This window comes from Amborella trichopoda, chromosome 11 (genome assembly GCF_054954075.1).
Source record: "Amborella trichopoda isolate Santa Cruz 75 chromosome 11, AtrichopodaSantaCruz75HAP2 v2.0, whole genome shotgun sequence".
Lineage (NCBI taxonomy): Eukaryota > Viridiplantae > Streptophyta > Magnoliopsida > Amborellales > Amborellaceae > Amborella > Amborella trichopoda.
In genome coordinates this window covers 729,871-745,073 of record NC_142346.1, presented here as the reverse complement: position 1 = coordinate 745,073, position 15,203 = coordinate 729,871, and the positions used below count along the sequence as shown (strand labels likewise).

Sequence of the window (15,203 nt, the reverse complement as noted above, 5' to 3'; positions counted from 1 at the left end):
AGCAGGTTCTCTTCTCGTTTAAACTATAGTAGATAATTGCAAATAAATAATTTTGGAAGAAAATGAAACGTGTCTCGATTGGAAGCGTGCACATGTACACCCTTCCAACAGTGGAGATTTTACAACTAATAATTAGTATCATATTTTATTTTTATGCTATTTAGATATATTCCTTAAAAAAATATTCAGTATAGGTCCAAATGTTTTCGTAATAAAATTATTGTTTATAATTTTTAAAATTTATTTATTTATTCATATCCACGATCTTCATGTTAGAGATTACGTGCCCTTAAAAAATTAAGCCCAAATATACATCTCAAAAATAGATTTTTAAGAGGCACCTCATTTCTACATGGACTCATAAGAACTAGGTCCATATAACTAAGTAAAAATGATTAAACAATATTCCAAATAAAACAATGACTCAAATATCTCTAAATTTATTTTGATCAATATTTTTTATTTTTTTTAATTCTACTTATAAAAATGTTTATTCAATTCTACTCAGCCTAGCAACTAACCTAAAATGAATTGAATTGGATCACACACCTATAGTTCTAGATCTTCCTAAAAATAACTACAGGGCATCAGTGGGTTGGGAGGTGAATGCCTCTATATAACGTCCCACCCTCCACTCGTATCCTTAACATATTTAAAAAAGGGTTTTGTTAGGGTACTCCTACAGATGAAGTATTTCTTTAATATACTCAACCTTTACATATTTTAAAAAGAGTTTTATTAGGGTACTCTTACATATGGAGTATTTTTTTAATATACTCAATATACATTGGACATTTGTTACCTTTATTTTGTAATACAAATTGTTTTGAACAAGGGTATTTTTCATCATTGAGATAGGTTGAATAGATATTTCTATAAACTAAAACTGGTAGCATTTTATCAGTAATTAAAAAAAAATTAATGTACTTATCCCAAAAAAAAAAATTAATGGTCTATATGGGTGATATCATGCTTCATATGGATAATATCATTATCTACTATAATTAGTAAATATTTTCCTTTCTATCAAAAAATTATATTTTATCTTTGATTAATTACTTAATGGGTGTAGTTTCTATAAGGTTGCAATCTTAAACAATCTAATTAAGGCGCACCCGCAAATTTTATCATAATATGTAATGTTGGTATAAATAAGTATTAGGATTATCTTAAAATCTACTTCCATATCTAATTATAAAATTTTAAACTCCAAATATAATTAAAATCAAGTAGATCTATAAACATATGAAAATCTTGAAAATGGACAGTCTAGATAATGTGTAGCAAGATACGCTATTTTTGGGACTCAAAACCCTCTTTTTTTTCTTTTTTTTTCATATTCAACATCTCGATGTCAAGATGATCAATTAGAGGGTTTTTCGACATTAAAGTAACATGTTCTGAAGCATTTTCTAGGCGCATATCTAATTCTACATTTTAAGGTTGTATATCCTTATATAAACTTTTTCCGTACTTAATATACTCCTAGATAAAAACTTACTACATTGTAAGGTATGGGTATCAAGTGCCCAAAAATATTAAGTATATTAAAGAAAACTCTGTGCAGAAGTACTCTAATAAAACTCTTTAGTAAAAACAAAAGAAAGAGCACTAGACTATCTAATTTTGGACAGTCACATCTAAGCATTTAGATAAGGGTGCGGTTTGTATAGAGGCTAGGCTCTAAACAATCAAATCAGAGCCTACCTTCAAATATTGTCAAGAAATGTAGTTTTATTATTGAAAATCTTTGTGATAGCCTTAAAATATATTTTCATATTTATTTATAAAGTTCGAAGTTTCAAAAATAGTGCAGATGGACAGATCTACGAAAACTTGAAAATCTTGAAAATTGACGGTCTAAAAATGCCTTACAAAATACACTATTTCCAAAAGTTGAAATCCATTTTTTTCTCATGTCCATGCATCTTGATGTCGAGATGATCAATTTGAAGATATTTGGGTATCCAAACAACCTCTTCTAGTGAACTTTTTGAGATAGGCTCAATTTTGATTGTTTAGAGCCTCGGCTCTATATAAACTTTTCCCTTTAGATAATCATTTTTTTCTTTAATAAATATATATTTCGTGATTTCTAAAGTGGATTTCAAGATTTCATATAAAAAATCCTCTCACATCTCTCTTAACTTTGTTTTCACTCTCTCAACTCGAGCAAGGCAACTTTCTAGTTCTCCTAGCTTGCATAATTGTTCTTGTACAAAAAAATAAATGAGAAATTTTTTTGTTTACGTGTCTAATATGAGTTTTTTAGGGGTAGATTTTTTAGAATGAATTATCACTTAACTTATACTAGTTGGATTAAGTGTGCACGTGGGAAAGAATGTTCATTTAAGTAAATAATTATTTTAAATATGTAACAAATGAATCCTTTGATCTAGGTGGACATATCACGATAACAATATTAGTCAAAACAAATTTAAAGAATTTTGTTCTATTAAGGTCATACGATAGTGAAGCATAAATCTATAAATATTTTCTCACTATTTTCGACAATGTCATTTTGGGCTTACCCTTTGGTTTTTTTTAACGTTCCACTTGAACTAACTGCACCTCCTAATAGGTGTTGTACTGGGTCTGCACTACAAATGGTCAGCCTACTTAAGTCTACTCTCTCTCATCTTATTTTATCTTATAGCTTATTGGTGTCACACCTAAATCTTTCAGAATATATGTATTTCGAGTTTTATTTTTTCTTGTCTTGCCGTTCATATATCTCAACATCTCCATCTCCGCTACACTCATTTTATGGGTATTTGTTTTTTGACCGCCCAACATTCTGCCCCATAGAGCGAAGCTGGTCACATAATTGTCATATAGAACTTGCCTTTCAGCTTCATTAATATGCAGTGGTCACATAAAATTTTATTTGCACATCTTCACTTTGCCCACTCAGCTCTAATTTAATGTGCATATTCCCCAATCTCTCAATTCTTTTAGATTGTCGAGCCAAAATATTGAAAGTGCACTCTTTTTTATATTTCTTTCAACTTCAAGTACTTCATCATCTCTACTCTTATTATTACTAAGCTTGCATTTCATATATTATGATATTATAATAATATTATGAAGACCCTAACGCAATTCTTCAAACCATATTCCACTAACAAAGACGCAAGAGTTAGAGAGAGAGAGAGATTAAAAATCGCAAAATGAAAGTAAACGTTGATGTCAACCAATTCACTAATAAATATGTGCAAAGACAAGGCAATACATTTGTAAAGTGAGTGGCCATCGTCAACTATGTGAGATGATCCTAATATAAGCACCAAACACAGTATAATAAAACAGAGACATAAAATTTTTAAATGAAAAAACAATCATAATTATATAGGAGATAAGCCTGATACAAACAACAAAAGCAAATAAAAGATCCACATCCTTTTTATAAAATCGCAGTTCATCTTCCGGTGGAGGCGGTTGGAGTGCTCTACATATATATATATATATACTATATATAGGAAAAGTCTTCCCAACATCTATAGGCGAAAATGAACAGTGATTTCACCTACCATCATCACCGTCTAAAATTTTTCGTACAGTCACAATCGTTCGGTAGTGTTTTATTTTTTATTATTTTTCCTACAAATCGAAATAATCTAAAATTTAGAGCACGTGTACATCTTAATGAGGCGCATCTAATAAAAATATAAAAAATTAATATATAAGACATACACTTTTATAGCAAGTGCTCGTACTGAAAAGAATATATTAATCCTCAACCAAAGGTTGAGGTATCAATTCATGCATAATATATATAAACTTAGTACATATTACTGGGCCCGAGTCCAAAAAGTTGGTGTGCACAATTTTGTTGAAGAAACTTGCTAAAAAAAAGTGGAGATCCTTCTTACGAGGTATCACCAACTCTAAAAAAGAATTGGCAATGTCTCCATAAAATAATTGGAAATAAAAAAACACGTACCTGGTTGAGAGAAAGGAAGAACTATGAAGCAAAAGAGAGGGAGAAATATAACAAAATAATATATTAGATGGAAACCAATGGAGTTTGAACTTTTAAATATTGGTTTAGTGAGATTATCTTGCTCTTTGATGGGGAACACTCTTGGATATAGAAATAATCTTAGATATCATATGCGTATCTCTCTCTCTCTTGAATTTTATTTCTCTTATATATTATTATATAATAAGATAGCATATCTTTCTGTCTCTTGAATTTTATTTCTCTTATATATTATTATATAATAAGATAACAAATCTTTTTCTCTCTTGAATTTTATTTCTCTTATATATTATTATGTAATAAGATAGGTTACTTTTTATTTCTCCTTTATATACTTACTATAATAAAATAGGTTAAATTTTATTGCTTCTATATATATTACTATAATCAAATTGGTTAAATTTTCATATTGATCAAATTTTAGATCCTCGGTACCTTATGTCCCTCGTGATTAGTTGGGCATGATAGGATTTGAGTTGGGGACATGTACGCATTTTAAGCGGTTTGAACCAAAAAATGGGAAAAAAATTAGGGATGACTTGCATGCATAAGTTTTAGGATATGGGGCGCAAAACAATAAATAAATACAAGATCTAATTGTTAAGGAGGTTTTAAGAAAATAGGAAGAAAGAATATTATGTTGATATAATGATGAATATGAAAAGTTTTCATTAAGATATGGTGTATATATATATATATATATATATAGAAAAAGTTTATATAAGGATGCTAGCTTATAATATAGAACTACGGATGCCCCTAAAAAATCCATCGGAAAAAGTAGTTTTAATGTTGAAAAACCATTTGATTGATCACCTCGACATCGAGATGTATGACTGTGAAAAATAAAAAGATTTTAAGTCTCATAAATAATGCATTTTACAACATATTATCTACACCGTCCATTTTCAAGGTTTATAGGTCTACTTGATTTTTACCATTTTTAAATTTTAAATTTTATAATTAGATATAGAAATAGATTTTGAGATAATCCTAAGGACATTTTACTTCAAAAATATATACCATGATTAAATTTTGAAGGGCACCTTACCTCTACGCCTAAGGAGGCGTACCTATACAAACCTCATCCTATATATATATATATATATATATATATATATATATATATATATATATATGAAAAAATATGAGATTAGCCCACTAGCTCCTGTGAACATATGAGTCCAACTTTCCAGATTGATTCTAAGACGATCTGACGATCACGGATGTCTGGTAGTATTTGAATTTTAGTGTTTTTTCTACAAATCCAAATCACTTGAAATTTTAGGAGTGTTTTCATAAAAAATAGGTGAATCTTTGAAAAATATCAAAAAAATATTTTACATAAAATAAATTGACCAAAATACCCCCAAAAATTTTTACAAGGTATTTTGGTCATTTGCTTTTCGTGAAATTTTTTTTTTATATTTTTATTAAGTACGCCTTGATGAGAAGAATACATACCTAAAATTTCAAGCAAATTGGATTTATAGAAAAAAAAATTTAAACACTACCAAATTTTTGTGATCGTCAGATTGGCTCAGATTCAATCTGGGCCGTTAGGCTCATATGTTCATATGAGCTAGTGGGCTAATCTCATCTTTTCCCTATATATATATATATATATATATATATATATATATATATATATATATATATATATATATATACTTTAAAATTTCAAGTGATTTGGATTTATAGAAAAAATATTAAAACTCAAATACGAAATGAGGTCGTAATCATCAAATCGGCCTAGATTGTATATAGCTATAAGTTAGTGGGCTAACCTCAGTATTTTCCTATATATATATATTGGATTTTTTTTCTTTTTTTGGAAATATGTACAATAAGATTATTTATTTTAATACAACGTCACAAACATCATAGACAATTAGATATGAAATCAGGTGTTAAGGATGCATTATTGTTTGGGCACAAGGTCCAGAATAAAACTTCTCTAATGTCATGCCATACTTTTATCCATTGGATTTTACATCCAATGGCTAAAAGTCATTATGACATTCTTTTACCAAAAATAAATAGTTCATAATATATACATTTGTTTTTTCTTATTTGAGGCTAGACTCCATTGTGACAGATTTACATCCCAAAAATCTAGGATTCTAAAAATATACTTGTTAAATAGGGTTTTTTTCTTATTATTCTTTTTAAAGGTAGTTCAGCTGTAGAAATCAAACTTTGGACAAAACCTAACCACTTATGCCCAAACACAAGTCCTAATTGCGGTGTTTAAGTAGTCCAATGCACGATATGCTAATGCAGGAGCTTAAAATCTTTTATAACATTTTGACCAAACATATAGATACAATATTGGAGAGAGAGAGAGAGAGATTCTATTCATAACATTACGAGAGAATCGTAGAGGGCCTATTATAATATGGGAAGATGCCTTGTCTCCTTGGGGACAGTGTTCGAAAAATCGAATCGGCATCAGAATCAAAAAAAAAAAAAAAAATGTTAAAAATATAAAAAGGATATCTAAAGCATGATTAAGTAAAGTGAAAATTCGTGAAAAGTAAATTTTAAAAAATCAATTTGTGTTTAGAGGTGTTTTTTAAATTTTGAAAAAAGATGGAAAATGTAAAAATAAGTATTCATGACCAAAACATTTTCTAATCTTTGCCAAAATGATAAAAAAAAACATTTAAAAACTCATTACAAAGAAATCCCTTATTTTAGGGGATTTAATAAAAAAAATTAATGTTTTTTAAAATACTAGGCTGGATCACTCAAACCGACCAAAACCAAAACCGGCCAGATCTAACCGGCCGATTCCGATTTGAACCGGCCAACATTGCATTCACTGGTTGGGGGTTCCTAAGACATATATCTTCAATAATTTTTGTAAATTTTCTTGACCAAAAGTTTTAAAATGGAAAAAATTTAACCAGGCTCCACCAATTGATTTCATTAAACTCAATTTTTCAATTTTTAATGGAAGCTCAATTGGAAACCCCAACAGGGCAGAGGTAAAGGGATGTTGAGAAATGAGAGTGCGGCCAAAAATTTCACATATTCAAGTCCGTGTGGAACACGCGAAGCAAATGAAGTTGAAGCACATAGACAAAATTAGTTGCTAAGCTTACTACTAACCTCGATGAGGTCAGGAATTTTGTAAATGTTATCAAATGGTGCAAGGGGGAACTCACAAAGATTGACTTCAATTTTCGACAAAAATTTTTGACAAAATATTGCCCAATTTCTGAGAGTTAGTATGATTTCAATGAGGAATGTAGCATGAAAGAAATTTTGGCAAGAGTTCCACTTGAGCATTTTTGTAGGATTATATGAGCTTTTAAATGATGCACAAACGTGCTCAAGGTTAGGTAGTCAGGGCAGTGGGGCACCACAATATGCGCCCAAGCTTGCGTATGTAGAAATGCGTGTCTATTAATAAATCTATTTTTGAGATGGATTTTTGGACTTAATTTTTAAAGACATGTAATCTCTAACAAGGAGATCATAAATATGAAAAAATAAATAAATTTTAAAAACTATAAATAATAATTTTAGTTAGAAAACATTTCAACTGTTAGTTTTTATTGCTTTTAGCTAGAACACTTATTGCATCCATCTTTAAGATGGATGCTTTACACTTTTTGGACCGCATATGTAGTCATGCAGTCCAGCCCGCATGAAACAATTTTCGAAGTTATATTCCTATTACGAGTAGGAGACCCATGCCTCATCGAACTGCCCAAATAAAATATTAAAAAAAGAAATTTAGAGGGACCACTAAGAAAATACATTATAAAAAAAAGAATACCAAGAGAATAAAATATAAAAAATAATACAATATAAAAAATAATAATACAATATAAAAAATACTAAGAGAATACAAGATAAAAAATACAACATAAAAAAAAAGAAATTTAGAGGGACCACTAAGAGAATACAATATAAAAAATAGTAACAGAATACAATATAAAGAAAGAACTGCCCAAATAAAAGATGAAAACAGAAATTTAAAGGGACCACTCAGAGAATACAACATAAATAAAAAAGGCATTTTCCGTGTTGAGAGTGGGATTTGAACCCACGCCCTTTCGGACCAGAACCTTAATCTGGCGCCTTAGACCAACTCGGCCATCTCAACACCTTATGTTATAAGTCTTTAAATAAATCTACAATACATAGCCGTCTAATTCCTCGTATGATTTCCTCCCTGAAAACACAGTTTAGGTGAGAAATGATTCACAGCGTATAACGGTGACTGGAGACTTGCTAGCGTCCTGAACTCAAGTCACATACAAGCTCGGCCGAGTCGGACAACTTGATCCAACTAAGTCTTTGAAAGTTTAAATGAGATGTCTTTGGCTTGGGTCACTTGTTTTTTTAGTGTTAAGTCATTTAGACCCAGCACCCACTCGAGTTTAAGTTACTTAGGCGAGTACGAGCTTGTGTCTTGCACTGGCAATGGGCTGGGGCTGGGTTGGGCCTACCTTGACCCTAGTCCCTAAAAGGCTCACCCATGCCCGGCTTGGCCCTGACTAGGCCAAAGAGGCCCTAGCTCAGGTCTGTACCTAGCTATATCCAGGCCGGACTAGATAAAAAAGCATCAAGGAAAAACGTAAAGAAAAAAGTGGATTGAGCTAGGCTGAACAAGGCCGGCCTTATTGTGGCCCAGCCCTCGGGCTACATTTTGTGGCTCAGGCATTAGTTTTTTAGAGTAGGGCGAAGCAACACAGATTGTATATTATAAGACAATTTATCTTGTGTACAAGAGCATCACATCTACTCCTAGCCATAGGATTCAAGATCAAGTGGCTAGGAGTGTGTTACAAAGTTTGAAAAAATGTTTTTGGGCTTTGAGAATATGGTCAGTCTCCCGCCATCTAATATGATGCCTAGTGGTAGTCTTGATTATGACATTCATGTACCAAAAATACTTTGTTCTAGATTTTCCCTTCACTTGTATATTGAGTATTCATTGTATTTTTTATATTGATTGATATATCTTAGAGGAAAACGGATTGTGAGTCACCCATCTTACAAAAACAGTATGGGCTAGCCAAATTCAATCCTAATAGATTGGAACTTCAAATGGCCAAAATTCTTGGGGACGATTGCACTGAACTAGATGTCCAATAATAATAAACAAAAATGTTCTCACCCTTGTCAATGAACACTGGTTGTCCGATGGTCAAATCTCAAATCTGGACCATCCGATCTACAACTATTCCATAGGCCAATCGACTCAAATTTTTTTTAGGGATTATATACTATGAGATCATTTATATTTGGTACAAGAATGTCACAATTTTTTTGGACCATTAGATGTAAAATCTTATATTAAAATGTATCACAATTTCAAAAAAACAATTATTTCGGACTTCGTGCTCAATTAGTGACATATCACAACCCATCAGATTTCACATCCAACGGTTGACAATGATTGAAACCTTATTGTATCAAAAATAAATTGTTTTTATCATATACATTTCTTTATTTTTATCCTATCTTTAAAGATATTATATAAACTGAGACATTTATCTTTCATACAAAAAGGTCACAAACACCCCAAGCTTCCTGGCACAAAATCAGACAATTGCGGTGTGTCCATGCATAAAGTCCAATAAAAATTTTATGTAAGGCAAACTCAGTAAGGGGTATATTCTAAGCTGCCCACTTTCACACATAACAATTAAGAATATTACGACATTTTTATACCCAAGAGTAAATGGTCATATTGTATACTTTTCTATTTTAAAACATTTTATTGTATTGCCTGCTTTTGGCCTGACACCCATAACACTGACTTACGTTATGGGCAAGGCCTAGGGCCAATGTATCGGCCAATATATTAACCTATAAGACGATCGTTTTTTGAACCATGGTGGCAAATAACGGGTAGGAGGAATAATAAATTATAGCAATAAAGGGTGGGTAATTTGTCCTAAAGATGACAAGGTTACCAAATCTACCAAACAAGAAAATAATGAGATTGAGATGTGACTTATCAATGTCTAATGTCACCCCCACAAAAGCCACATGTAAATATCACACACACACATTATTACACTATTGAGTACTATACATTATGAAGTAGTTATATTATAATAAACTTTCTACAAATGAATGAATAATTGTTGAATTTTTTTGAGCTTGGGTCCACTAGGAATTGGCTAATCTGTTTACATAGACTTTTCCTAAAGGAATATGCTCCTTTTACTATAGTGACACTAGGAAAGAGATTTAAAAGCAATTAGAAGGGTATAGTTATATTTTGGTTTTTTTTTTTTTTCTTCTTCTTCTTCTTATTCTTGCATTTTATTTTATTTTATTTTTAAGTATTACAAGGGTATATTGTTGAACCAAATGGTATTATACTCTTGCAGGAGTATATTGTCCATTTATTGTTTTGGGTGAAATGCTACCTGCAATTAATTTTAGGTCCTCAAGTTTTGAGATGTAGCATCTTCGACTCATAGATTAATCTCAATAAAAAATTTATATGATTGCACCATCTACGCACTTGAAAACATATATCTTGGTTCGATCAAGTGTTAGAAAATTCAAACTATAATTTTTTTCCTTTTGAGAATAATTATCTAGTAATTCCAGAGGCTCCCAAAATTGTAGGTTGAAAAAAATCCTCCCAAATTATGTGCCCAGAGGTTCCATTGGTCATATTATTATCACATATGCAGGGCCAATAAGTGAAGCGACTACAAGTTGTGTTGAAATGGCTACTCTTTTACAGGACTTAAAGCTTTTTCGTATCAATAATTTGGGTGATGATTGTCTTATTGAAGGGGACTCTCTGAATGCCATTATATGGTGCAATAAAGAGCAAAAAGTTTCCTCATAACTTAAATCTATAGGGTTTCATATTCTTGACTTGGTAATATGCCTTTCTATTTCTTTCCAGCATGTTTTTAAGGAACTCAACTGTTAGCCAAAATAAAAGAGCATCCTTATCATGGCTTTCTATTTTTTATGATGTAATCCGTTTTGGGTAACCTCCCATATCAATAAATAATTTTGATATTGAGGAAAAAATAAATTCCTCCCAAATAAATGTTCTAAGGGGAGGAAAGGTAAAGTATGATCCTGAGGGAGCACAGTATACATGTCCGTTTGTTAATACTTGCTGAAGTAGGTGGAAGCAAGAAGTACGCATTGGTAATGCTTTGCTGGTAAACCCTTGCCCTTCCATGAGAGGGGAAATAAGCATGAATTAAGAAATGCTTCTTGTTAGTACTTGCTTTCATGTTTTCTTTGCTTTTCTAACATAAGAGAGACAAAGGTAGGGAAATACGCAAGGATAAAGTAGAAAAGGTTTCTATACTTTTTCTATTACATAGAAGTTCTATACTTCTCATCTAGTCATTCAATTTAGATCAAATACGTTATTCACCGTTATATCTAAATCATACGTTTCAGATTATTTTATTTTTAATTTTTATTCTATAAATTATACAAATATGAAATTTGGTATATGTCATCATCTCAATGGAACGCACCTGAAAAAATATAATTTCTTTTAATAAAATAAAGTAACCAAAATCTCTTAAAATTTTCAAGGGTATTTTCATCATTTTGTTTTATCAGAAATATTTTTTATATATATTTTCAGATACAAGTTTAAGGGAGGAGTGGATGCCTAAATTTTGGTGTCAAATTTTTTTTTGTAGAAAAATATTAAAAATAGAAAAAGTGTAGAGGTGTGACATTGTAATTGAATCCATCTCGACCGTTTATTCAAATCTGATAGCTAGATCAGAAAAATATATAATTACTATACATTAGGGAAAGTATAGAAAGCTTGCCCTTGAGAAGTGTGACTTTCATGTTTTTTGTGCTTTTGTGACATGAGTGAGAGAAAAAGAGATGGGAAATAAGCAGTGTTTTTTTGCTCTAGAGAGAGAGAGAGAGAGAGAGTACTTGGCTTTCATGATAAACATGTTGTTTATGTTCGTTAGAATATCTAAAAGATCCTTATTCATGAGTTGTGAAAGACCTAATCGCATTCACCATTTGGGCAAAACACAATAGGAGGCGTATAAAACGATAAGGCCCTGTTTGGTGCATTGTTGTCGGCTCATGCATTTTGTCAATTTTATGTTAGGCACGTAAACAATTTTCCCGGGTAAGCGAGCACTACTTAGTTGCCGGAAAGTAGCTCACCGGGGCACTTAAACGCACCTTTGATTAATTCATCAATTGGAAAGTTCTTGATGTAAATTAGTCTTTATGTTTTTTTTATAAAGAGGTCATAATTATTTTTAGCTGTTAAATGTCAAATTGGATGATTTGACATGTATCAAGAAGTTCGATAATTTATCTTTGAATTTTGAATCTAGTCATTAACCAAGCTCATAGTCCCACCTTGTACTAAAGGTAAATGGTCTCATTTTATACTTTTTTTTTTTATTATTATATAAATTTTGTATATTTTCTATAGCTCATGGGTTATTTGTGCTTTCCCTTTTTAAATATCAATCGTACTATTAAGTAATTATTATTTCATTTTTCCAAAGTCATATCCATGGGGCCTAGTACCCTTGCATTTTAGGATGACTTCTATGAGCATGTTTAAATGTACTCGTTATCGTTAATAATTAACTATTTCAATAAAAAAAATTTCTTGATACTGATTTTTTTTTTATAATGTCCATCATAACTTATAGGTGATTTTTTATTTAAGTCTCACTTTTTGCTTTTTTGAGAATGTATCTTTACTTTATTCAATGTAATTTGCTGAAAATGACATGATTTTTATTAGAAATAGCTAAAAATTTCTGCAAATTATGAAAAGGTTAAATAATTAGACCATATTATATATAATACAAGCTACATACCAAACATGTAACAAAATTAAAGGGATTATACACAATGAGACTGTTTACCATTATGATACGGACGTCACACTAACTCCTAACCCTTAGATGTCAAGTTCGATGGTTTAAGGTGTGTTACGTAGTTCAAGAATTTTTTCTTTTCTTTTTTTTTACTGAGTCTAGTCAACAAACATACTTACAATGACCCAATTTAATGTCAGGCAGACAAGAATGATTTTGAACTCCGTATACTAAAAGTAAGTAGTCTCTTTGTATGCTTTCCAAAAGTAAATGTCATTCAAATGGAACCTATATATACAATCAGTTAAAAAATATGTATAAGTAAAGATTGTCTACAATGAGACTGTTGAGAGGGTAATGATTTCATGCAACGGTTGTATAATAATATGATGCAATAACTTTAAAAAACCATCTTATGACTATTTGTTTGATCCAAATTTTGAAATATACACTTTTTTTATTTTAATGAATAATAATAAAAAAAAAATGAAAATACAACATAGAAAGTATTTTTTTAGCCCAATTAATATAGGCCGTTCCTTTTGGTGAGATGCGTAGATCTAGGCATTCGAAGGATTATTTCCATTTCTAATTTCTTTAGATAGCTTTATTATCATTAGATGAACAATGTTAAAAAAGAAAAAAATGATTTTGAGTTTATAAAAGCTAAGATCTTGAAATTCACAAAATAAATAGTCTAGATTTGTTTTTGGAGGAGACTCATTTTGACCATATCTAGGGTTCAAATTGAACTTTTATTTTTGGAGATTGATTATTGAGATGAAGAGAGTGTGTGTGTAAATTTGGGGTCATACAAATACCACAAACATGGTTTTCTAGAAGTATCGTTGCATTATATTATAATGCAATTGTTGCATTGGATCATTGCTCTGAGACACTATTTACCTTTGGTTTAGAGAGGACACAATTACTTTATAACCATCTGACGTAAAATATGATAACTTAAGTATGTCACAGAGTTCGAAAAAATTTCTTTTGAACTTTAAGCATGGTCAATTAAATAAGGGAAAAGTTTATATAGAGTCGAGGCGCTAAACAATCAAATTTGAGCCTACCTAAAAAATTTCACTAGAAGAGGTTGTTTTGATGCCCAGATATCTTCAAATTGATCATCTCGACAATAATATGTATGGACATGAAAAAAAATGGATTTCAAGTTTTGGAAATAGTATATTTTGTAACGCATTTTTGAACCGTCAATTTTCAAGATTTTCAAGTTTTTATAGATCTGTCAATCTACACTATTTTTTAAGCTTTAAATTTTATAAATAAATATGAAAATATATTTTAACGCTATCACAAAGATTTCCAATATTGAAACTATATTTCTCAATACTATTTGAAGGTAGGCACTAATTTGATTGTTTAGAGTCTAGGATTTATACAAACTGCACCCATAAAATAAATGCAACCACCAAATTTCACATCCAACGATCATGATTAATTGTGACCACCTTATACCAAAGGTAAATTATTTCATTATACACTCTCTTGTTTTTTAAACCTTGTTTTTCTGCTTATGTATTTGCGTATGCAAAAGAATAATTATCTATTTGTATATGCAAGGGAAAATAAATATGAGCGCAAATTTTAAAATTTTCACCACTCTTATTTGTTCCTTCGACTTTCTTAAAATTTCTCCCTCTTTTTCTCTCTCTAGAAGTCTCACCCCTATAAACTCTCCACTTAAAAACCTATTTAATTTTCTCTCTACAAAATCTCATCCATCTCCTCTTAAAAATATCTTTTATGTATTGACGAAATCTTGGTTTTAAATAATAATGTGTTTTGCAGAAAAAGAAAAGAAAAAAAAAAAAGAGCCTGAAAAACCAAAGAGGGGCTTTTATATACTAATCATGCCAACCAAGTTTGGTAATGATCAAACTAGGAATTTATCCAATAGAATTAAACTTATCCAGCTAAAGAAAAAGGTAACCCAACCAAACAGAAGATGACGGATAAAAAATTAAAATAAAATTATCGTTATCATTGTCATCAAATTTTTTTTCCAACTAATTAGAGTCGGTTACATGAATCTTGACATGTCATTTTGCTCAATTAAGGGTCATACCTATAGTGAAACCATAAGTCTCCGTATTAAAAATCAAAATAAAATAATATATTATAAGTAAAAATAAAATAAACTAAAACAAATATTCCAAAATTTACATTTTTCAAATCCCTCAATTGAAGCATCTTGCAACACTAATGGTGTCATTACCTATTAATATAAAATCATGAAACCTTTAATTTTAAGGAATGCAATATTTTAACCTCTATAAAAACAAATAAATAAAAGATTTTAAGATAAAGGAGTTCTTACAAGTTTTAGATTGTCAGATCTAAGAAATACCTTGTTTCTATATGGTGATCCT

At 30.4% G+C, this 15,203-nt stretch overlaps 1 non-coding gene across 1 annotated transcript; it reads right to left on the bottom strand.

Annotated features, from left to right (window-relative positions):
• Positions 1–8,018: 8,018 nt before the first annotated feature.
• TRNAL-AAG (transfer RNA leucine (anticodon AAG)) lies at positions 8,019–8,099 on the bottom strand. The gene has a single exon. It is a non-coding gene; the product is annotated as a tRNA-Leu (tRNA).
• Positions 8,100–15,203: the final 7,104 nt, after the last annotated feature.